General features: G+C 49.0%; 3 non-coding genes across 3 annotated transcripts; all 3 read left to right on the forward strand.

The window, feature by feature from the left end:
• The first annotated feature begins 548 nt into the window (after positions 1-548).
• Positions 549-704, forward strand: LOC141114703 (small Cajal body-specific RNA 16). The gene has a single exon (XR_012236973.1).
• A 1,341-nt stretch (positions 705-2,045) lies between these two features.
• LOC141114706 (small Cajal body-specific RNA 16) lies at positions 2,046-2,192 on the forward strand. The gene has a single exon (XR_012236976.1).
• Positions 2,193-12,184: 9,992 nt separating this feature from the next.
• Positions 12,185-12,340, forward strand: LOC141114702 (small Cajal body-specific RNA 16). Its single transcript, XR_012236972.1, has one exon.
• Positions 12,341-22,511: the final 10,171 nt, after the last annotated feature.

The following is a 22,511-nucleotide window of genomic DNA, read 5'->3' on the forward strand; positions in this document are numbered from 1 at the left end:
ATTGTGATACACACGTTTGTGTATGTGTAATATAGCGCTACACTTTTATTTTTTATGTATTCCTTTGCCTTGAGTCGACAGGTGTGTTGGCTGCTATTTTATCTTTTTTTTTTTTTTTTTTTGGCTTAAACGCAGCACTGTACTTAATGCTTAAAATCAAACAATAAAAATTATTAAAATCACTGCTCCTGAAAAAACGGCCGTTATTAAAACTTTTTTTGCATTGATCCATGTCCCCTGGAGCAGGACCCGGGTCCCCAAACACTTTTTAGGACAATACCATGCATATTAACCTTTAAAAGGAGCACTTTTGATTTCGAACGTTCGAGTCCCATAGACTTCAATGGGGTTCTAAAGTTCTTGCAAAGTTTTGGTCTGTTCGCAAGTTCTGGTGCGAACTGAACCGGGGGGTGTTCGGCTCATCCTTAATGACCAGGATTTGAGTTAGTTGACCGATATGACACTGGTACTTTTAGTTTCTCAAGTCACAGTCCACTTTGTTGCAGTGATGCATTCTACTATGGCGACAAAGGGCTCTCGCAGCTTGAATGGTCTGGGCTATGACTCTAGGTTGGTGTATCTGGTGCCTTTGCCGTGACCAAGAGTAATCACCAGGTATGACCCTTAGCTGGGCCAGCCTGAGCAGTAACAGGTGTGGGCATCTAACAGCAGCTTGATGCTCATGTATAATACTGCACACAGTTCTATGTAGGCTCTGGGAATGACTTATGCAGGCTGGAGCAAGGGCAAAATCAGTGCCTGAAGCGTGATTGCTTATTTTATTGTATGGTGGATGCAGCCTTTTTTTTTTTTTTTTTTTTTTTTTTTTTTTTTTTTCTTCTTTCAGTTGCAGCTGTTTACTACTTTTGTCACACCTACATGACCTGATGTTGCCCCTTTGCCTGATGGTGAGATCAATCTATCCTAGGTGAGAAAGGCTTAAAGTGGTATTAAAAACAAATGTAATCTAGTGCAACTTACCAATCCTTAAATGTGGTGGCTGCTGTGGGGGCACAGGTGAAGGGCTTAAAGACTATTAAAGTTTGGGTTCTGTCTTTTGTCTCCTTAGAACCCAGTGGATCTGCTCAAGGGGCCCACAAGGTTAAGGGTGACCACTCCCCCCAAACCCCCCCCCCCCCCCCCCCCCCCCGAACAAAAAGATGTGGGAATTGCAACGAAATGCTCCCACAAGATCATGTAAAGCCTTTTTGTTCCAGGTGCATACATAAGCTGTCGGATAAGGAAACCTCACAGGTTACGAGGGACTTCCTTACGGTACAGTCAGAGATGCTTTTTACACTCTAGAGAAGGCACTTCCTCTCAGGAAGGTATTTCTGACAGAGGTCAAAAACCCCGCAGAGACCCCCATCCTCTGTTGCGTCAGGAGTAGAGGAGTTTGAGGACCTGGAGGAGTCAGATGAAGACTCCTTAGAGGAGGGGGAAAACCTCGGCCTGAGAGCCAGGATGGTGACAGCCCTAGAGGTAGTAGATTTCTTCTTCCTTGTTCCTTCTTCTCCAGCAGTGTCTGTCCAGGGGCTTTCAATGCCTAACCAAGTATATTTGTGTGTGAGCAAGCAGCCTCCCATTACTTTCATTGAAGCTGCCTCTTGCAGTTAATTGCAGCATCCCCCTCTGGGGCTCTCGCATCTCATCTGCAGGTGTGACTGTACCCTAAATATACAAGTGATGGAAATTGTTGTAGGTATTGGTGGAAACCCTGCAGTTGACAGTGGTCTTAATTTATTGTTTCTGGATCACCAAATCATGAACAGTTGAAACCAAAGATGGCTTATTGAGAACTAAAAAATTGCCTCTGAGACAAGTTTTATATGCTGGTCATACATTGGTTTGTTGGCCACACTGACTGATATATACTGATGAAAAATGTCTGAAGGGATCATAGCATGCTATTGCATAGTATATGACCAGGATTTGGCTGAGTTGACCACTAGGACACAAACTTTTACTTTCTCAAGTCAGTCTACTTTTTTCTGTTGCAGTGATGCATTCCTACTATATGGTGACAAAGGGCTCTCACAGCTTGAATGGTCTGGGCTATGTCTCTAGGTTGGTGCCTTTGCCATGACCAAGAGAAATCACCAGGTATGACCCATAGCTGGGCCAGCCTGAGCAGTAACAGGTGTGGGCATCTAACAGCAGCTTGATGCCCATGTATAATACTACACACAGTTCTATGTAGGATCTGGGAATGATTTATTCAGGCTAGAGCAAGGTAAAAATCAGTGCCCAAAGTGTGATTTCTTATTTTATTGTATGGTTGATGCAGCTTACATGGTTTCTCAAATCGCCTTTTCAGGACAGCCTTGGAGAAAGCGTAGCTCCGCTCATTTTCCAGGAAACGCATACAGATTTAAAATTCTCCCCCTCTCCCTTTCCACCATGGCCTCAGTTATTGTATTTCCTCCACCATGGTGGAAGCGTTACAGGAACACGGGGGAGCTGCACTCTCCAAGGTGGAGGGGTTTTAGGCTCACTTCAAGGCCTTGTTTTTCTTCCAGTGACCAGCCCAGCTCCCGCCCCCCCCCAGTACTGGCGGGGGTTGCTCCGGTCTCCCCAGCTCAGAGGAGCAATGGCCCACAGGAATGTATCCTGGGGTCCGGTGTAGGTGTATGGGCTCAGGTGGCTTGCTGCAGGTTAATGGCTTGTCCCGCATGACAGTCCCGGCTGGCGGGTGAAGTAATGTCCAGCAGTGCATCTTCCTGTCGGGCGGGGCGACAGTGGTTCCAGTTGCCTGGAGCGCAGAGGTCAGGGGGTGGGTCTTCTGACCGGTGGTTCAGACCCTCCTGGATGACGCTGGAACCGGGAAATTTAAAAAAAACAAAAACTGAGTTTTTCTCCAGTCCCTGCTGCGCTCTATGCAAGATAGATGAGAGACTCGCAGCCTTGGTGGAAGCAGGTGCCCCAAGCATCGGTCAGGCCCAGATAAGAGGGGTACAGTGGTGCCTCTATCTTCTCATGGACCTATGTTTTTCTGTTTGTACCTCCCTGAGGGGAGCCTGCGGCTGCAGGGCCTGAGGTTACTCTGCTTGGAGGGGGGGGGGGGGGGGCTATTTGTAAGGGTCTGGCACCTTTTGGGGGCACACAGGTTTCCTTTTGTCCTGGTGGAGGGCTGTCTCACTAAGGAGATGGTGGTATATTGCTACAGTGAGGACACTTGGGTGATTGTGGTTTTTGTCTTCAAAGCATCTGCAAAATCTAAACCTCCTTAAACCCCCTCCACCAGCTCAGAGGAAATGTCTGTCTTGCAAGAATCCTCCGATTCATGGCAAAAAGCAATGTGCAGAACCTGTATAGCGGAACTTGTTGAAGAGGAGACATCCCAACAATGCAAGGATCTGTTTTCCTCTGTGCGAGAACTAATTCCTTAAGCTCTGTCTGATCTCTGGTCAGAAGTCTGGTAAGCCAAGCTGAAACCTCTAGTGAACTCGGCTAGATGCGCTATCTGGCTGAACTTGGACTGGAGATACAGCATCCAAAATAAAGTTGTGTGGGTTACCTTTTTCAGGTGACTTACTGTTTTGGGCCAGACCTTGAGACCAGCTGACGAGGAGTTTCCTTCCAAAAAGAAACCACTCAAAGAAAAAATTTTTGTGCTGTTCAATGGCCCCACAAAAGTAGGGATCAGGACCAGAAGAATCATTGGTCCCAAAGAGGCAGGGGAAAAGGAGTTCTCTTCAGACCCCCGACCAGCCCCCTAAAAACAAATGACAATCTCACGATCTCAAGATTTATTTTTTTTTTTTTTTTCACCCGCAATGGGAAAAGACAACTACAAGCCCGTTCATTAAAAAAGTTATCACCCAGGGGTACAGTCTGGGATTTTCAGAAACCCCTCAGAGCAGGTTCTATATCACCAATCTTCTAAAAGAAAAGGAAAACTTCAGCAATGACGAGCCCGCTTCAGGATCTGATAAAACAGGAAGTCATTATCCAAGTCCCAAAACATCAGGAAGGTCAGGGTTTCTGTTCGCACATCTTCCTGAATAAACCCTCAAAGTATTGGTTGATACTGAACTTGAAGATTCTGAACAAGTCAATCCGCTACAAACCTTTCCGGATGGACACAATCTATTTGATAACTAAGCTATTGACCCCAAGTTGCTTTATGGCATCCCTGTATCTAAGGGACACCTATCTGCACGTCCCGATAGCCCAAGATTCCCAGCGGTTTCTCCGTCTAGCTCTCAACCGGGGAGTTCAATATAGCATCTCCAGTTCAGAGCTCTGCCTTTCGGACTATCCCCACCCAGGATCTTTACAAAAGTAATGGCAGACGCTCTGGAGCCTCTGAAGCCAAGAGGGATATCTATCATACCTTATCTGGACAATCTGTTGCTTTTTTGCAGACTCCAAAAGCCAAGTTCTGACTTGCAGACAACTCTGGCTCACCTCAAGAGCCTCGGCTAAATCTAGAAAAATCACAGGAGATTAAGTCCCTGGGTTATACAATAAACTCAGTACTTCAGAGTCTTCCTCCCACAGGAGAAGATAAGGTAGTCTGTGGTAAGACAGATTCAAACCAATCTGTCCAGGCAGCTTTGGAACTTCTTACAGCGTCCCTTCCAGCCATACAGTGGGCCAGACTACATTCCTGGTTGCTTCAGATGAACATACTTCAAAAATGGTCACCCCAGGAGCCTCTAGCAAAACCAATCGGGCTCACCTCAAGCGTAAAACACACTCTGGTGGAATTTGACCAACCTAACGAGGTCTCTCTATCAGCGATCCATCTAAAGGGGTCCCAGAATCTGCTAGCAGACCTACTGAGCAGAAGGAGAGTGGTAGATGCAGAATGGAGTCTCAATCAAGAGGTTGTCTTGATGGTCAGCGAAGGGTGGGGACAACCTCAAATAGATCTGTTTGAGCCAGAAGAACTCAAAAGTGCAGATGGTTTTTCTCACTCCACTGGGAAGATCATTCCATAGGCATAGATGCTTTCACCCATCCTTGGCATTACCAGCTGTGCTATACCCCCCCAGCTAATACCGCTGGTGCTCAGGAAGTTCAGAGAGGAAAACTCCTATCTGATCCTGGTCACTCCCTTCTGGCCGAGGAGGCCCTGGTTCGTGGCTCTACTAAATCTAGCTGTAAAACCTCCCTGGAAGTTGCCATCCAGAAAGGCTCTGCTAACACAGGACCCTGAACCATCCGGAAGTAGACTGGCTGCAACTGACCGCTTGGTTTCTGAAGACCTCCTAAGAGCCAAGGGCCTATCAGAAAAGCTAGTGAAGACCCTACTCTACAGTAAGAAAGTGACATGGCCCTAATACCTGAAAGTATGGAAAGGTACTTTTCTAAGGGTTTCCAGGTCAAAAGTATAGTTTCAGTGTTAGAATTCTTCCATGATGTAATAGAGAAGGAGCTGGCAGCCAGCACCCTTAAAACCCAGGTGGGTTGTTTAAAAAAAAAAATAAATAAATATTTATTTATTTTTTTTCCCCCAGTTGGTATCTATCTATTTTGCGGGGTCTCACGGAAGCTCCTTTTGAACCCTTGCAGGAAGCATCCTTAAAAGATTTGGTTCTTAAAAAATTTTTTAGTAGCGATCACGTCAGCCAGAAGGATCAGTGAGCTTTAGGCCTTGGCGATTACAAAACCCATTGCTGGCTTTTTCAGATCGGGTAATTCTCAGAACAGATCTGACATTTCTACCCAAGGTTGCCGCTCACAAGAGATCGTATTTCCCACTCCTTAGCTCCAGCCAATCCAGGAGAAGAAGCTTTTCATACGCTAGATGTAAGGAGATGCCTGCTGCATTACCTAACAGTCACCAAAGCATTTAGGAAATCAAATGCTCTCTACATAATCTTCTCAGGACCCTGTAAAGGGGAAAAAGCTTCCAAGAGTACTCTAGGTAGGTGGCTTAAATGGGCAATCATGGACGCTTACAATGTTAGGGGAGAAGTACCCCCTTCAGGTATAGCTGCCCACTCTACAAGATCAACACTCTACGCTCCTCTGGCACTAATTGTTGGACTTGCTGTCCTCCCCAGATCAAGCCTTCGGCAGGAAGGTGCTGCAAGCAGTGGTCCCATCTAGGCTAAGTTTCTCGGTTATCCTCTCCAAGGCTGTTCTGAAAGGCATTTTGAGAAAAACTTAGACTTACTAGTGGTGGTATTTAGAAGAGCCTTTCAGGACAGCAGTTGCTACCCTCCCTGTTGTCTTAGAAATGTTTTAAGCATCTGGCATGGTTTTCTGTGCTTTGTTTTCCAGCATGTCAGACCACAATAACTGAGGCCATGGTGGAAGAGGGCTTTTAACGCTGCATGTGTTTCCTGGAAAATGGGCAGAGCTACAATCTCTCCACGGCTGTCCTGAAAGGCTTAGAAATACCGTTGCCGGTAAGTCTCTTAACTTTTTTTTTTTCTTTCAGCTGTTTACGTTGTTGGTCACACCTACATGACATGTGGCCCCTCTGCATGATGAGTTCATACTGTCCTAGGTAAGAAAGGCTTAAAGTGGGGTTCCACCCAAAAAAACTACATGAAAAATCCTAAAAAATACACAAAAACATATATATATATATATATATATATATATATATATATATAATTATAATTATAATTTTTTTTTTTTTTTTTTTTTCTTACCTCTAAATGCCTGTTGCTAGGTGGTCCCTCATAGTCTGCCTCTTCCAGTGCCTGGCTGGTGACATCACTTTCCCCTCGGCACAGGAAGGGCTCAGCTCTGCTCCCTCCCTCCTGTCAATCATCTGGGACCCATTACAGGTCCCAGGTGACTGAGCAGCCAATCGCGGCGCAGTAGGTGCCAGGCTGTGAAGCCACAGCCCGGCGCCCACAGTTGCAATGCCGGCGCCGCTGAACGGAGGGGGAGACGAGCGGGGCTTCGATCCCCCGCATCGCTGGACCCTGGGACAGGTAAGTGTCCAATTAAAAGTCAGCAGCTGCAGTATTTGTAGCTGCTGACTTTTAAATTTTATTTTTTTTTTTTATGGACCTCGGGTGGAACTCTTTAAAGTGGATGTAAAACCTCACATATATCCAGTGAAGTGAACCGCCTCAGATAATGCACAGGGATGAAACCAATCTCCCTACATGAGTTTTACATGTATATCTTCAGCTCTATATCCTTTAGAAAGTGTTCTTTGTGATAACATTTCTTCCCTGCTAATCTGTTTATAGCAACCTCCCCAACACACTTCTATCTCCCATCTCAGAATGTGTGAGGTTATCGGGCTGATAACAGAGCTACTGAGGAAGAGACAGCTACAAGACATAGTGCTTTGGAGAGAGATAAACTCTACAGATATGTGCCCAGCTCAAATTTCATGACTTGGGTTTACATCCACTTTAACTGGTTCCGCCCCGGAAGATCTTACCCCCTCCCTGACCAGACCACTTTTTGCGATTCGGCACTGCATTGCTTTAACTGACAATTGCGCGGTCGTGCAATGTTGCACCCAAACAAAATTGACTTTTTTTTTTTTTTCCGACAAATGACTTTCTTTTGGGGGTATTTGATCACCTCTGCAGCTTTTATTTTTTGCGCTATAAACAAAAAAAGCGTCAGTTTAGGCTGATATGTATTTTTATTTTTTGTAAAAAAAAAAATAATGTATAGATTTTGTTTGTGCCTAAAAAAAATAGGGGATAGTTTTAGTGCAATTTTTATTATTATTTTTTACTAGTAATGATGGCAATATAATATACAGTAATTTATATTTATATTCCTTTTTTTTTTTTTTTTTTTTTTTTTTTTCTATCATTCATTCGGGACTGTGACATGACGGACACATGGGACAATTTTGACACATTTTTGGGACCTATGGCATTAATACAGCGATCAATGCTGTAAAAATGTCACTGCCAGTGAAGGGGTTAATACTAGGGGGCGATCAAGGGGTTAATGTGTTCCCTAATGTGTGTTCTAACTGAAGGGGGGAGGGGACTGTGCAGGGGGGAGGACAGATCGCTATTCATACTCTGTATGAACAATGTCTGTTTTCCCCTCAGAGAACCAGAAACTGTATACACATGGATCCAGGTTCTCCGTGTGTCAGCGGCGATTGAGGGAGCCCGGCGGTGATCGTGACCGCTGGGCGCTCACATCGGCACGGGGGGGCGTGTGCACGCGCCCCTAGTGGCCACAGGGCGAAGCGACGTTGCAGAACGTCGTTTCACCCAGCCGTGCCATTCTGCCGCAGTGCAACTCGCATTAGAGTAGTGCAACATTTCTGAGTCACGCAGGACCCCTTCGTTGTCACATGCGTGACTCACTTATTACTGCTCTGTGATCATGCAATACAAAAATCATTTTGGACGCTACCTTGTTGATCCATGGTGTGCTGGCAAATATCTCCATTGTGACTTTCGGAACCAGTCTCAGCTGGTTGTTGCGCCACCCAATCCAGGAACGTGTGCAATGAGAATATGGAGTATTTAAACTGAAATCGCGCAATTTTTAAAAGCTGCATGTCAATGCAACTTTGAAGACATTTGTGTGGCTTCATGCACAGATGTCTATGCAAGTTGCACCTGAAATTGCCGAAAGTAGTGCAGGAACTACTTTTTCAAATCTATGCGGCACCGCCAAGTCAGCGTCACACAGGTTTGAACCTTATCCGAGCACGCAACCTGCCAGGCCGCAGAAAGAGGCGGGGGCGAGAGCGTCCCCCCCCCCCCCCCCCCCACCACCTCCTGAACCTTACCAGGCCACATACCCACAACATGGGGAGGGTGCATTGGGGTAGGACAAGGGCCTCATCCCCACAACCCTTGCCCTGTGGTTGTGGGGGTATGCGGGGGGCTTATTGGAATCTGGTAGCCCCCTTTAACTAGGGACCCCCAGGTCCCGCCCCCCTGTGTGAATTGGTAATGGGGTACAAATGTACCCCTACCATTTCACAAAAAAAGTTAGATAATAGCCGTTTTTTGACAATTCCTTTATTAATGTCGTCTTCCCCCCCCCCCCCCCCCCTTCTTCAATCTTCTTCTGGTCTTCCTTCGGTTTTCTTCTTCCTCCATCTTTTTCTTCCCCTGCTTCTTCCTCCGGTCTTCTCCTCTGGCATCTTTGTCTGGCATCTCCTTCCCTGCTTCGTCCTCCGGACGATCTGCCTCAATGGGGAGTCTCCCGCTGTGATGCTTCTGTTCTGTTGTGACAGCTCTTATATAACTGGGGGCGAGGTCACCCATTTACATAAAGAGGGGGCGGGGTCACCACTTTTTCATAAACGGGTGACCCCGCCCCCTGTCACCATGGGGAAAGTCATAGGGAAGTCCCCGTGCGTCAGAGGGGCGCGGGGTCATCGGGTGGCCCCGCCCTCAGTTATATAAGAGCTGTCACAAGAACAGAAGCGTCACACAGCGGGAGACTCCCATTTGAGGCGGATCGTCCGGAGGAAGAAGCGGGGGAAGAACAAGATGGAGGAAGAAGAAAACCGAAGGAAGACCAGAAGAAGCGGGGAAAGAAGAGGACATTAATAAAGGAATTGTCAAAAACCGGCTATTGTCTTTAACCTTTTTGACACTTTTTTTTTTTATGTGAAATGGTAGGGGTACATTTGTACCCCATTACCAATTCACACAGGGGGGCAGGATCTGGGGGTCCCCTTGTTAAAGGGGCTTCCAGATTCCAATAAGCCCCCCCCCCGCATACCCCCACACAGTGCTTTGGGGGGCTACCCCAAAGCACCCACCCCATGTTGAGGGCATGTGGCCTGGTACAGTTCAGGAGGGGGGGGGCCCCCCGCTCTCTTGTCCTCCCCAGCCCCCCCCCCCCATCTTTTCCTGCGGCCTGCCAGGTTGCGTGCTCGGATAAGGAGCTGGTACGGTTTTTTGGGGGGATCCCCCACGTTTTTAATTTTTGGTTCAGGGTTTCCCTTAATATTCATACCAGACCTAAAGGGCCTGTTAATGGACTGCGGGGGAATCCCATGCCGTTTTTTTTCAATTACTTTTATGTGTATTGCCAGGACCGACAATTCATTATAGCCGAGAGTAGTTCTAAATGGTGTGTGGTTTGTTTTTTTTTTTTTTTTTTTTTTTGTTTTCCCCTTTAGCAATGTCATTTTGCTCTCGGACTTGCGCCACTTTACAGGCATACTATAGACACCCCCAGGTACGAAATTTAAAGGAATATTTCACTTTTATTTTTCACTTTAGGCATTATTAAAATCACTGCTCCTGAAAAAACTGCCGTTTTTTTAAAACTTTTTTGCATTGATACATGTCCCCTGGGGCAGGACCCGGGTCCCCAAACACTTTTTATGACAATAACTTGCATATTAACCTTTAAAATCAGCACTTTTGACTTCACCCATAGACTTATAAAGGGTGTTCCGCGGCTTACGGATTTGCCGCGAACACCCCAAATTGTTCGTTATTCGGCAAACAGGTGAACAGCCAATGTTCGAGTCGAACTCATGTTTGACCAAAACATAAAGCTCATCCCTACTAATGACACTGGCAGGGAAGGGGGTTAACATCAAAGGGTTAAGTGTGCTCCAAGCTGGTGCTTGCTAACTGGGGGATGATCTGACTGGATGAAGACAAAGGTGTTCTTGCTTAGCAAGATCTCCATCCCTGTCAGAATGGCGATCTACCTTGTTTACAACAATCGCGGGTGGCTAGGAACGATCGCAGGTGGCTGGTGGACATCGGGTCCGCCGGACCCGCAACTGGCATCCGTGTCCAATCACCGCGCATACGCCAACCATTGGCTATTGCACGAAATGACATACAGGTACATGATTTCGTGTAATAGAGCTGACCTGCTGCAGGAAATATGCGGTAGGCGGTCGACCAAATGATAAAATTAATTGTTCCCTCGCCAAATAGCTGGTTATTTGCATTTACCACAGCATATAGATATTTACAAATTTTGTCACTTTTAAACTTTACATATTAAATTATATACCACAGTTTTTCTGAGGTTTATACCCGATTGAGAAAATTGTCAACAAATCGATTTTGAAAATAATTGTTAGTTGCAGCCCTACACACATGCACATCGTTGGATTGAGATCTGGCTCTGGTAAGTAAGGGAGGGGGGTGCGGCTGGGGGGGTGCGCAGCTGGGGAGGGGGATGGCTGCTAGCAGAAGGTTTTTGCCTTCATGCAGAAATTGCATTTAAGGTAAAAACATTCTGCCTTTACAGCTACTTAAACTGCTTACTGACCGCCGCACACAGATATACATCGTCAGAAATGCACAGGCAGGCAAATGGGTGTACAGGTACGTCCTTTTAAATTTGCTGCCTATCGGGCGCGCACGCCGCGGGAGTGGGTCCTGGGAGCTCTGTTCGCTGGTGGCCCGCGATTGCGGTGTGGAGAGGTAGAACGGGGAGATGCCTATGTAACTGAGGCATTTCTCTGTTCTGCCTAGTGACGTGACAGGGATCTAGAGATCCCTGTCATGTCCTAGGTAGCTCAAACCCCCCCCCCCCCCACAGTTGGGATCACTCCCTAGGACACGCTTAACACCTTGATCGCCCCCTATTTAACCCCTTCCCTGCCAGTGTCATTTACACAGTAATCTGTGCATTTTTATAGCACTTTTCGCTGTATAAATGACAATGGTCCCAAAATGGTGTCAAAAGTGTCCAATGTGTTTCATAGATCGCTACCATTACTAATAAAAAAAATTAATAAAAATGCCATAAAACTATCCCCTATTTTGTAGACGCTATAACTTTTGCGCAAACCAATCAATATATGCTTATTGCAATTTTATTTTTGGGGGGGATATTATAGCAAAAAGTAAACATTGCTTTTTAAAAAAAAAAAAAATTGTTGCTGTTTTTTGTTTTATAACGCAAAAAATAAAAACCACAGAGGTGATCAAATACCACCAAAAGAAAGATCTATTTGTGGGGAAAAAAGGACTTCAATTTTGTTTTGGTACATTGTCGTGCAATTGTCAGCTAAAGCGATGCAGTGCCGAATTGCAAAAAATGCTCTGGTCAGGAAGGGGGAAAATCTTCCGGGGCTGAAGTGGTAAAGGGTGCATTCACATCTGTAAATGCAAGAACCCCAGCGAATGTTTGAAGGGATCATAGCATGCTATCACCTGCTATTGCATAGTATATGACCAGGATTTGGGTGAGTTGACCACTGACTCTGGTACTTTTCAATTCTCAAGTCACCACCCACTTTTTCTGTTGCAGCACTGCATTCTATGGCGGCAAAAAGGCTTTCGCAGCTTGAATGGTCTGGGCTATGACTCTAGGTTGATGTATCTGGTGCCTTTGCCATGACCAAGAGTAATAACCAGGTATGACCCTTAGCTGGGCCAGCCTGAGCAGTAACAGGTGTGGGCATCTAACAGCAGCTTGATGCTCATGTATAATACTGCACACAGTTCTGTGTAGGCTCTGGGAATAATGTATGCAGGCTGGAGCAAGGGAAGAGCAGAGGCGAAAGCCATTGCGCTTGCGCATATCGCTGGATCGGGCTCAGGTAAGTGAGGGGCTGGGGAGGGGGATAGCTGCTAGGTTTTTGCCTTAATGCAGAGATTGCATTAAGATAAAAATGCCTTCTGCCTCTACAACTAGAAGGATGGATTCACACCTGGAAATGCACCCTGCCTCCGGTTAAATGCAAGAACCCCAACAAAGGTTCTCGTGATTGGCTGCAAAAGGCAGCCCAATTGAAGGCAATGGGGGTCTGCTGGCTCACAGCTAATCGCAGCCACTTGCATGTAATCTCTCATGCAGTGCTCAGCCCTGGATGCAGGGAGTCTCTGTCCGGGGCCTTTTAGTGTGTAAGCAATTTTATTTAATTGGGTGTAAGCGAAAAGCCTTGCATTGCTTTAAATGAAGCTGCCCCTTGCAGCTAATCGCGACAACACCCTCCTGGGGCTCTCGCATCTAATCTGCAGGTGTGAATGTACCCTAAATGTACAAGTGATGGAAACTGTAGGCATTGGTGGAAACCCTGCAGTTGAAAGTTGTCGTGTTTTTTTTTTTTTTTTTTTTTTTTTTTTTTTTTTATAATTTCTGGATCACCAAATCAAACAGTTGAAATCAAAGGTAGCTTATTGGGGAAATCTCAATTTTCCTCTGAGACCAGCTTTATGCTGGCCGTACATTGGTTTGTTGGGCATACTGACTGATGTGAGTCTGAAGGGATCATGGCATGCTATTACCTGCTATTGCATAGTATATGACCAGGATTTGGGTGGGTTGGACACTGGTACTTTTCATTTCTCAAGTCACAATCCACTTCTGTTGCAGTGATGCATTCTACTATGGCAACGAAAAGGGCTCTCGCAGCTTGAATGGTCTGGGCTATGGCTCTAGGTTGGTGTATCTGGTGCCTTTGCCATGACCAAGTATGACCCTTAGCTGGGCCAGCCTGAGTAGTAACAGGTGTGGGCATCTGACAGCAGCTTGATTCTCATGTATAATACTGCACACAGTTCTATGTAGGATCTGGAAATGATTTATGCAGGCTTGAGCAAGGGAAACATTGGTGCCTAAAGTGTGGATGCAGCTTACATAGTTTTTTTTCTTTCAGTTGCAGCTGTTTACATCTATTGTCACACCTTCATGACATGTGGCCCCTTTGCCTGATGGGGTTGAAACTGTCCTAGGTAAGAAAGGCTTAAAGTGGTATTAAGCACAAAAACACAAATGTAATATATTGCTGCTTACCCATCCTTAAACAACTTCCAGCCCAAGGAAGACATATGATGTCCTGGACTTTGAGTGTGGATATCTGAATGATGCCTGCAGCTACAGGCATTGTTCAGATATTCTTTTCGGCTGACCGAGTCTGTGCACCGTAAGAACAATCATAGTGGCCGTTCAGCCGCTTAATCATTCTTACAGGCAGTGGGAGGGGACATGCACCGCCCTCTGGTGCTTCTCCGGCTCACCCGTGCAATCAGTGAGCCAGAGAACAAAACAGTCGCTACCAGAAGTTGATCATAGAGATTTCTAGTGAGCAGATGGTCCCCAGTCATCTCTGACCCTCTGAGGCCTGGGCGTGAAGTTATGAAATCATGTCCGGGCCGGCGGATGTAAACCATGCCAGGGACTTGGCTGGAAAAGCCAAGACAGTTCTTTGTGGTTTTCCCTCCACGTCTTTCAGGACAGCCACAATGAGACCTTGGCTACTCCCCTTTCTAGGAAACGCCTGCACCAGCCCAAGTTTCCGCCTCTCCCCCCGCCAGATTTCAGTTATTTGTTTCCTCCAGTGGGCAGACACTGTTTTGGAACCTGGCCAGACAGTCAGACTGTGGCTTGTAAAGGCCGGGGCACTCCCAGGGATGCGGTGAGGTACATACCCGACCGCACTGTTTGCCACCCCATCTTCACCGAGTGCGGGCGGAAGATCCGGGGGCCCACCATCGCATTCACAGGGATGAAGCGGGGAGACAACTCGGCTCTCCCTGTACATGGGTGCAGGCCGCATTTGGAACCAGGCGGGCCGGGTGATGTCATTTCCGGTGGAGGGTGGATGTTTCCCTTTGATCTGCGACTTCCGGGTCACGGTGCTTATAGTGGGCCGCGTGCAGTCTGGAGAGGAGTCTAACGCGGCACAGGCAGCGTGAGACTCCACAGCAGCAACCACCAGTGCGGCTATGTCTGAAGCGGACGCCCAGACAGCGCATGTCGATGCTAGTTCCAGCCATCCAAAGGTGGTTCCTGGTGGGGGGGCGCTCAGGTCCTTACACCTTTTAAAAAAAAAAAAAAAAAAACCTAGAACACTCCCAGTTGTAACTTGTATGCAAGGGGGAAAGGTGATATTTCTCAAGTCGCCTTCCAGGACAGCACCCTGAGGGATGACTGGTCCACCTGACAGGAAACCCGATCAATCAAAGAGGTTAAAAGCCCCCCGCTCCTCAGTTTTTGATTGTGTTTGTTATTTTATCTATAGACCCGAGCCTGGGGCTGGTGGTCTCCCCCTGGAAGCTGAACGAATGCCTGGGAAGCCTCTGGGTCCGGCCGGATACTTTTATCCTTTCCTAGGTGGGGTTTCCCCTATCCTTTCCTCAGGGGGCAGCGCAAACTGAAGAACCCCCCCTGAGCGCTGAAGGTCCCTGGGTACAGTGGTGTACCCAGAACTTCAGGGGCCTATCTTCCTGTCTCCTCTCCTTACCTGTACAGTGGCCATGCAGAAAAGGAGCCTGGTTCTCCTCCCATCAGGGCGGTGAGTTGCTTGCAAGAGGCGAGTCTGACTTTACCTTTTCTGGATCCGTTAGTGCAGAGGTGCTGGTCAGGATGAGTGTCTTTTGATCAGCAGCGGGATGAGGAGGGTGAGCTGACTTGATGCTCCACAGCGTCGACCTCCCCCGCCCCCCCAGCACTCGCGCGTTTTTTCTCCCCTTACCTGTGCAGCATGTAAGCTGAGGGAGTGTGCCTGCACTGCTCAGCGTCCTGTGGGTGTTTGGTGCCATCTTGTTGAAGATAGGGGAGGAATGGTGTGGTAATACATCACTTCCTCCACTGCACAGGAAGTGAGCTCAGCGCGACCTGTGTCATTTCCGGTCTACGGCAAAATGGTGTCAGCGCGGTGGAGGGGGAAAAAGCACAGCTTCACTCATCATAGGAGATATCCAGCTGGAGATAATCCAGCTGGAACAGGCGCCCATTTCTCCTACTAGGCTAATTGTGCAGCATGGAACATGAGGAGAGACCCGCAGGGTCCACGGCCATAGAGGAGACCACAGGGGGTGAGTCTGACTGGCCGCCAGAGGTTTAGATGGGGGAGGGTACCCCAACTCTTCTCCTCTGGGTGTTACAGTGCTATATTTATGCCTGTGTATTTTGTTTCAGGGGATGATGCCACTGCCCGTGAGGTTGCCAGCCGTCCCGTTAAATCTACCCTTTCTAAAAGATGCGGGAACTGTAACGATAGGTTACCCCCAAATCATCCTAACCCTTTCTGTTTTAAATGTATACAGAAGCTAACAGGGAAAGAGACATCTCAGATCATGAAGGATTTTCTTACAGTTCAAACTGAGATGCTGTCCACTTTAAAGGCTTTTCAATCCTCTAAGTCTAGGGAGTCAGAGGCTCATGCCAGTAAGGACGCCTCCTCCCAGGAGGGTTCCGCTTACTCTAGGAGATCTAAATGTGTCAGGAGAGAGGATCTGGATAACCCATAGTACTCCCTTTCTCAGGATTTGGATGAGGAACTAGAATCCGAAGCGGACAGCCAAGAGGAGGGGGAGGACTTCAGGTCTAGTAGGCATATTTTTTCAGCCGACGACATGGAGGGCCTCCTGAGGGCCATTTATGCTTCCGAAGAGATTCAGGAGCCCACTGAGCAGGTCTCTGCCCAGGATAAAATGTATAGAGGCTTAATTAAGCCACAAGCCAGGGTTCTTCCGGTACATTTTGCCCTTAAAGATGTTATCTTGAGGGAGTGGAAGGAACCAGAGAAGAGACTTCTGAAATACAAAACGTGGAAGCGTAAACGCCCCTTTATGGAAGAAAATGAGGAAAAGTTTAAGATCCCTATATTAGACGCTTCCTTAGCTCAAGTGTCTAAGCAGTCCGATCTCTCCTTTGAAAACACGGGCAATATAAAGGACCAAATGGGTCGGAAGGCAGAAACCAGTTTACGCAGGGCCTGGGAGGCTAACGCTGCGGCTATGAGCCCCGTGTTGGCCTCAGCTTGCATTGCAAGAAATGCGGACATGTGGGTATGTAAGCTGATGGACCATGTCTCCCGAACCTCCAAATCTAAGGAGGTCTTAGATTTCTTGGAGGTCATAGGCAGTGCAGTTGCATACCTAGCGGATGCTGCGGTTGAGACAGTGCGTGCCACTGCTAAATCTGGTGCCCTATTGAACTCAGCCAGGCAAGCCCTCCGGTTTAAGACCTGGGATGGGGATAGTTCATCCAAGACCCGGCTTTGTGGCCTCCCCTTTGAGGGTTCACTCCTTTTTGGTACTGGGTTAGATCAAGCCCTGGCTGGGTCTACTGAAAAGGGGAAAAAATTCCCTGTTAAAGGGACAGGAAGAGGTTTTTTCGTGGCCCCCAAGCAAAGAACCTCTTCTCAGAGAAAAAGGTTTCCCCTAATAGGCGCATGGGCATCCGCAGAACTTTTTTCAGGGGGGGGGGCATAATTTTAGGGTTACCCATGCACCGCCCCTTTTCGACAATGTCATTATCACAGTCAGACTGCTGGCCAACAGGCCCTTTTACCAGACCCAGCAAAACGACAGCAGTGATTCCTCCAGCTGGACGATCGCTCGCTCACTCTGGGTTCCCCAGAGGCGACTCTGGTCAGTAGTGTAGCATGTCTGTACCCTGGTAGTGGCTCATGAATCAGAAAAGGGCTGACGACTCGGATGCTCTTGAATAAAAGTCCTTTATTTGGTTACATGGGTACAGGCTATGTTGACGCGTTTCGGCTAAGAAGCCTTCATCAAAACCTTTGAAGGCTTAGCCGAAACGCGTAAGCGTAGCCTGTACCAGTGTACCCATGGATGCTCTTGAATAAAAGTCCTTTATTGGCTTACGAGTCGCCAGCCCTTTTCTGATTCAAGCACTGCATTTTGGGGCCTGAACGTCCTGGCTAGAGCACCGGATCACAGTTCACAGATCATCATATTGGCAGTGGAGCTGGGGTATCATTTTGCTTCTCTGGTAGTGGCTCGGTCTTGCTCTCTGGCGCTGGGCGGCGTGGCTCTCTGGTGGCGCTGGGCGGCGTGGCTCTCTGGTGGCGCTGGGCGGCGTGGCTCTCTGGTGGCGCTGGGCGGCGTGGCTCTCTGGTGGCGCTGGGCGGCGTGGCTCTCTGGTGGCGCTGGGCGGCGTGGCTCTCTGGTGGCGCTGGGCGGCGTGGCTCTCTGGTGGCGCTGGGCAGCGTGGCTCTCTGGTGGCGCTGGGCGGCGTGGCTCTCTGGTGGCGCTGGGCGGCGTGGCTCTCTGGTGGCGCTGGGCGGCGTGGCTCTCTGGTGGCGCTGGGCGGCGTGGCGCTGGGCGGCGCTGGGCGGCGTGGCGCTGGGCGGCGTGGCGCTGGGCGGCGCTGGGCGGCGTGGCTCTCTGGTGGCGCTGGGCGGCGTGGCTCTCTGGTGGCGCTGGGCGGCGTGGCTCTCTGGTGGCGCGGCTCTCTGGTGGCGCTGGGCGGCGCGGCTCTCTGGTGGCGCTGGGCGGCGTGGCTCTCTGGTGGCGCTGGGCGGCGTGGCTCTCTGGTGGCGCTGGGCGGCGTGGCTCTCTGGTGGCGCTGGGCGGCGTGGCTCTCTGGTGGCGCTGGGCGGCGTGGCTCTCTGGTGGCGCTGGGCGGCGTGGCTCTCTGGTGGCGCTGGGCGGCGTGGCTCTCTGGTGGCGCTGGGCGGCGTGGCTCTCTGGTGGCGCTGGGCGGCGTGGCTCTCTGGTGGCGCTGGGCGGCGCGGCGCTGGGCGGCGTGGCGCTGGGCGGCGTGGCGCTGGGCGGCGTGGCGCTGGGCGGCGTGGCGCTGGGCGGCGTGGCGCTGGGCGGCGTGGCGCTGGGCGGCGTGGCTCTCTGGTGGCGCTGGGCGGCGTGGCTCTCTGGTGGCGCTGGGCGGCGTGGCTCTCTGGTGGCGCTGGGCGGCGTGGCTCTCTGGTGGCGCTGGGCGGCGTGGCTCTCTGGTGGCGCTGGGCGGCGTGGCTCTCTGGTGGCGCTGGGCGGCGTGGCTCTCTGGTGGCGCTGGGCGGCGTGGCTCTCTGGTGGCGCTGGGCGGCGTGGCTCTCTGGTGGCGCTGGGCGGCGTGGCTCTCTGGTGGCGCTGGGCGGCGTGGCTCTCTGGTGGCGCTGGGCGGCGTGGCTCTCTGGTGGCGCTGGGCGGCGTGGCTCTCTGGTGGCGCTGGGCGGCGTGGCTCTCTGGTGGCGCTGGGCGGCGTGGCTCTCTGGTGGCGCTGGGCGGCGTGGCTCTCTAGCTTCCGCCCAGCACACTCCTCATTCTTTGTCCTGTAACACTCTCTCACTCAGCTTTTTTTTCCAGGCTGCAGTCTCTCAATCTCTCTTGATCAAGTTGTAGCCTCCTCCCTGTGGAAAATGGGGCTGCCAATCTTTGGGACTACATGTCCCATGATGCTCTCCTAGTATCCTTTGATTGGCCCTCAGTTATGGCCAATAGGGAAGGAAGGGAGCGGGCAGGAAGCTGGGCAGGGAACTTGGTCTCTTCTCCCTGACAGGAGAAAGGGGGGCGAGCTGGGAAAACCTCTGACAGCCCGCAGCTCACCTTTCTCCTGTCACAGCGCCGCCAAGTTTTCTGCTGGCCTGAGCAGGGAAAAGAGCCGAAGTCAGATTACACTGATGGGTGGGCTTGACAATACCTTGATGGTGGCACCCGGGTGTGGGCTGGCCGCACCCCGATAGCGACACAACTTTACTGAATTTAAGACCTGATCTCCGATTCTGGGGGGGGCACTTGACCCCCTTGCCCCTACCAGCGGATGCCCATGAATAGCCTTTGGGGAGCTGGAAAGGATAAGCAAAAATCAGGCATTCTCTTTTCCAGCCAGAAGTCGGGCGACAAGACCACCAAATGACTTGCCAGTAGGGGAAAGGCTTTCCCACTTTGTCCCTCAGTGGGAAAGAGTCACACAAAGCCCCCACATTCTCCAGATAGTAAGAGAGGGTTACAAGCTAGTTTCTCTCCCCTCCTCCCCCCAAGTTTCTTTTAACCCACCTTCCCAAGGATCCCTGCAAGGCAGAAGGAATCCTACGGGAAGAAGAGCTGGCCAGTCAGGAGGTCATAGTGCCAGTCCCCGAGGACCAACAGGGTCAGGGGTTTTACTCCCACGTATTTGTGGTGCCCAAGCCCTCAGGAAAATATTGTCTTATAATAAATTTAAGGAACCTCAATGTTTTCTTGCGGTAAAAGAAGTTCCGCATGGAGAGTGTGTACTCCCTCAGAAGACACCACCTCAAGGATGTGTTCATGGTGACCTTAGATTTAAAGGACGCTTACCTCCACGTCCCTATATTTCAGGGTCATCAGATTTTCCTAAGATTCGCAATTGCCTGCCCACAGGGAATTCGGCATTGGCAGTTTGCGGCCCTCCCCTTTTGGACTGGCATCCAGTCCAAGGGTCTTCACGAAGGTGCTGGCAGAAGTAGTGGCCTTCCTACATCTCCAGGAAATACATTGATCCCCTATTTAGACAACATTCTGATTTACAATCAGAATCGGGACCAGCAGGCTGGAGTGATGGATCATTAGTGCTGTGGGCTTGGACAAATCTATACACCAGTGCTATTGAGCATCCCAGGTAAACTTAATTTTTGACAACTTTTGCTCTATCTATGGATGCGGTTGACGATGGGATCTGTCTATTTGACATCCCCTCTTTTTCTGCCTAACTTGTTAGAGAGTGGAACAGCCAATATCAATCTGTCATTTGCAGATCGTGTTCCCCTTAGGATAAGCCTCTATGGGCCGGGGCCCTACTGGGCGTGTTGGAATTGGAGGAACAAAATGTAATACGCAGAGTTCCAAAGGGGGAGGAAGGTGGGGGTTTGTACTCGCACATTAATTGTGCAAAAACCCTCAAAAAAATACAAACTGATCCTGAACCTAAAACCCTGAACTAGTCTGTATCCTACAAGAGGTTCTGTATGGAATCGATTTTTACGGTCAGAGCCTTGCTTCCCCCAAAATTGCTACACGCTGTCGCTAAATCCCAAGAACGCCTACCTCCATGTCCCTATCGCAGAAACTTTCCAGAAGTTTTTCCGTCTAGCGGTGAACATAAAAGAAGAAACTACCCATCTACTGTTTCAAGCGCTTTCATTTGGCCTATCGTCGTCACCCTGAATCTTCACGAAGGTCATGGCAGAAGCCATGGCTTTTCTGCGACGTCTTAATAGCATATCTGGACAACCTACTCCCCTTCGCAGCATCTCCAGAACAGTTGACCAGAAATCTGGAACGGACGATGAAAATCCTGACAGGTCTAGGGTGGCTGCTGAACCTGGAAAAGTCTAGCTTGATTCAATCTCGGCGCATTACCTACAATACCTGCTAGACTCAACTCAGTTGAGGGTTTTTCTCCCGGCAGAAAAATTACAGAAATTGGACAAGGCAGTTGCCTCTCTCCAAAACAACCAGCAGGTCTCCAAGAGCAGCAATGTCAACTCTGGGTCTACTGACGTCAACCATCCCAGCAGTTCAGTGGGCAAGGCTACAGTTTTGTCCCCCCCCCCCCCCCCCAAGCCTTTGTCCTAAAAACATGTGACCACACCCAGAAGTCGTTATACACCTTAGTATACATTCCACCCCAGGTAAAAATATCCATCTGGTGGTGGAGGAAAATGGTGAACCTGTCGCAGGGGCATCTGTGGCTCATTCCAGTCTCAAGGGTGGTAACCATGGATCCAAAGGTTGGAGCGCATACTTAGGAACTCTACTGGCAGAGGGCACCTGTAGGGACGAGGAGCTCAAAAGGTCATCCAATTGGAAGGAACTGAAAGCTGTCGAATTGACACTCGGGTCCTTCAGGAGGGAACTACAAGGGCACCACATTCAAGTGCGCTCAAACTCCTCCTCGGTGGTCACATATGCAAGGCGGCACGAGGAGCAGAATCCTGTTGACCCTAGCAACAGAAGTCCTGAGTTGGGCCGAGACCAATGCACTTTCCCTATTGGCAGTTTTTCTAAAAGGGGGGGAAAAGAATGTGGTGGCGGACTTTCTCAGCAGAAAGCAGCTGCGAGGGTGTTAAAATATTAATATAGCTGTGAAGACTCTTCTGCTTTTTCCTAGATTGTGTGACAAATTTCTTAGTTGTATAACTGAGTCATCAGCTTGAATCAAACCGTGTGATTTATTTCCACACAAGTTACAAAAATACTTACAAAAGTTGTACATTCAAATTCAAAATGTTGCTTCCAATAAGATCAAAGATATGAGATAAGGTTGTTTGTTTCAAAAAATAAGTTCAAGACGTGCTTAAAAATGTCTGCTGTTTCCTTTTTTCTGAGAGCAGCTGTAAAAATATTCTGTATGCTGGGTTTCTATAGTTGTGAATAGTAGAAGGAAATTTAGAAGAAGCCAGCTTCCAGCATGCAGCTCTTCACTTAACCACTTCAATAGTGGGCACTTATGCACCTTCCTGCCCAAGCCAATTTTCAGCTTTCAGCGCTGTTGCAAATTGATAATTGCACATGCTACACTGTACCCAAACAATTTTTTTTTTTTTTTTTTTTTTTTTTTTTCCACAAATAGAGCCTTCTTTTGGTGGTATTCTTTGTTTCTGTTAATTTTTTTTTTTTTTTTTGTAAAGAAGTCCATTTCTTTTCTTCCTGTTTACATCGTGATCAGCCGTGATTTGACTCCGCTACACCGATCTCAGTAAAGAGCCTCCAGCGGAGGCTCTTTACCACATGATCAGCCGTGTCAGACCAACACACCGCATCGCCGCGATGCCCTCCCCCTGTTATCCTGCAGGATGTCATATGACGCCCAGTCAGGATAACTGAACCACCGCCCGGCCGTCATTCTGCTATAGGCCAGCGGGAAGTGGTTAAATAAACCTGATCCAATTGTTAAATTTTGCGCCAAACTAACCACTCCACATTATGCCCATTATCACCTCCCATCCACTCCCCACACGGGCG

This window comes from Aquarana catesbeiana, linkage group LG12 (genome assembly GCF_042186555.1).
Source record: "Aquarana catesbeiana isolate 2022-GZ linkage group LG12, ASM4218655v1, whole genome shotgun sequence".
Lineage (NCBI taxonomy): Eukaryota > Metazoa > Chordata > Amphibia > Anura > Ranidae > Aquarana > Aquarana catesbeiana.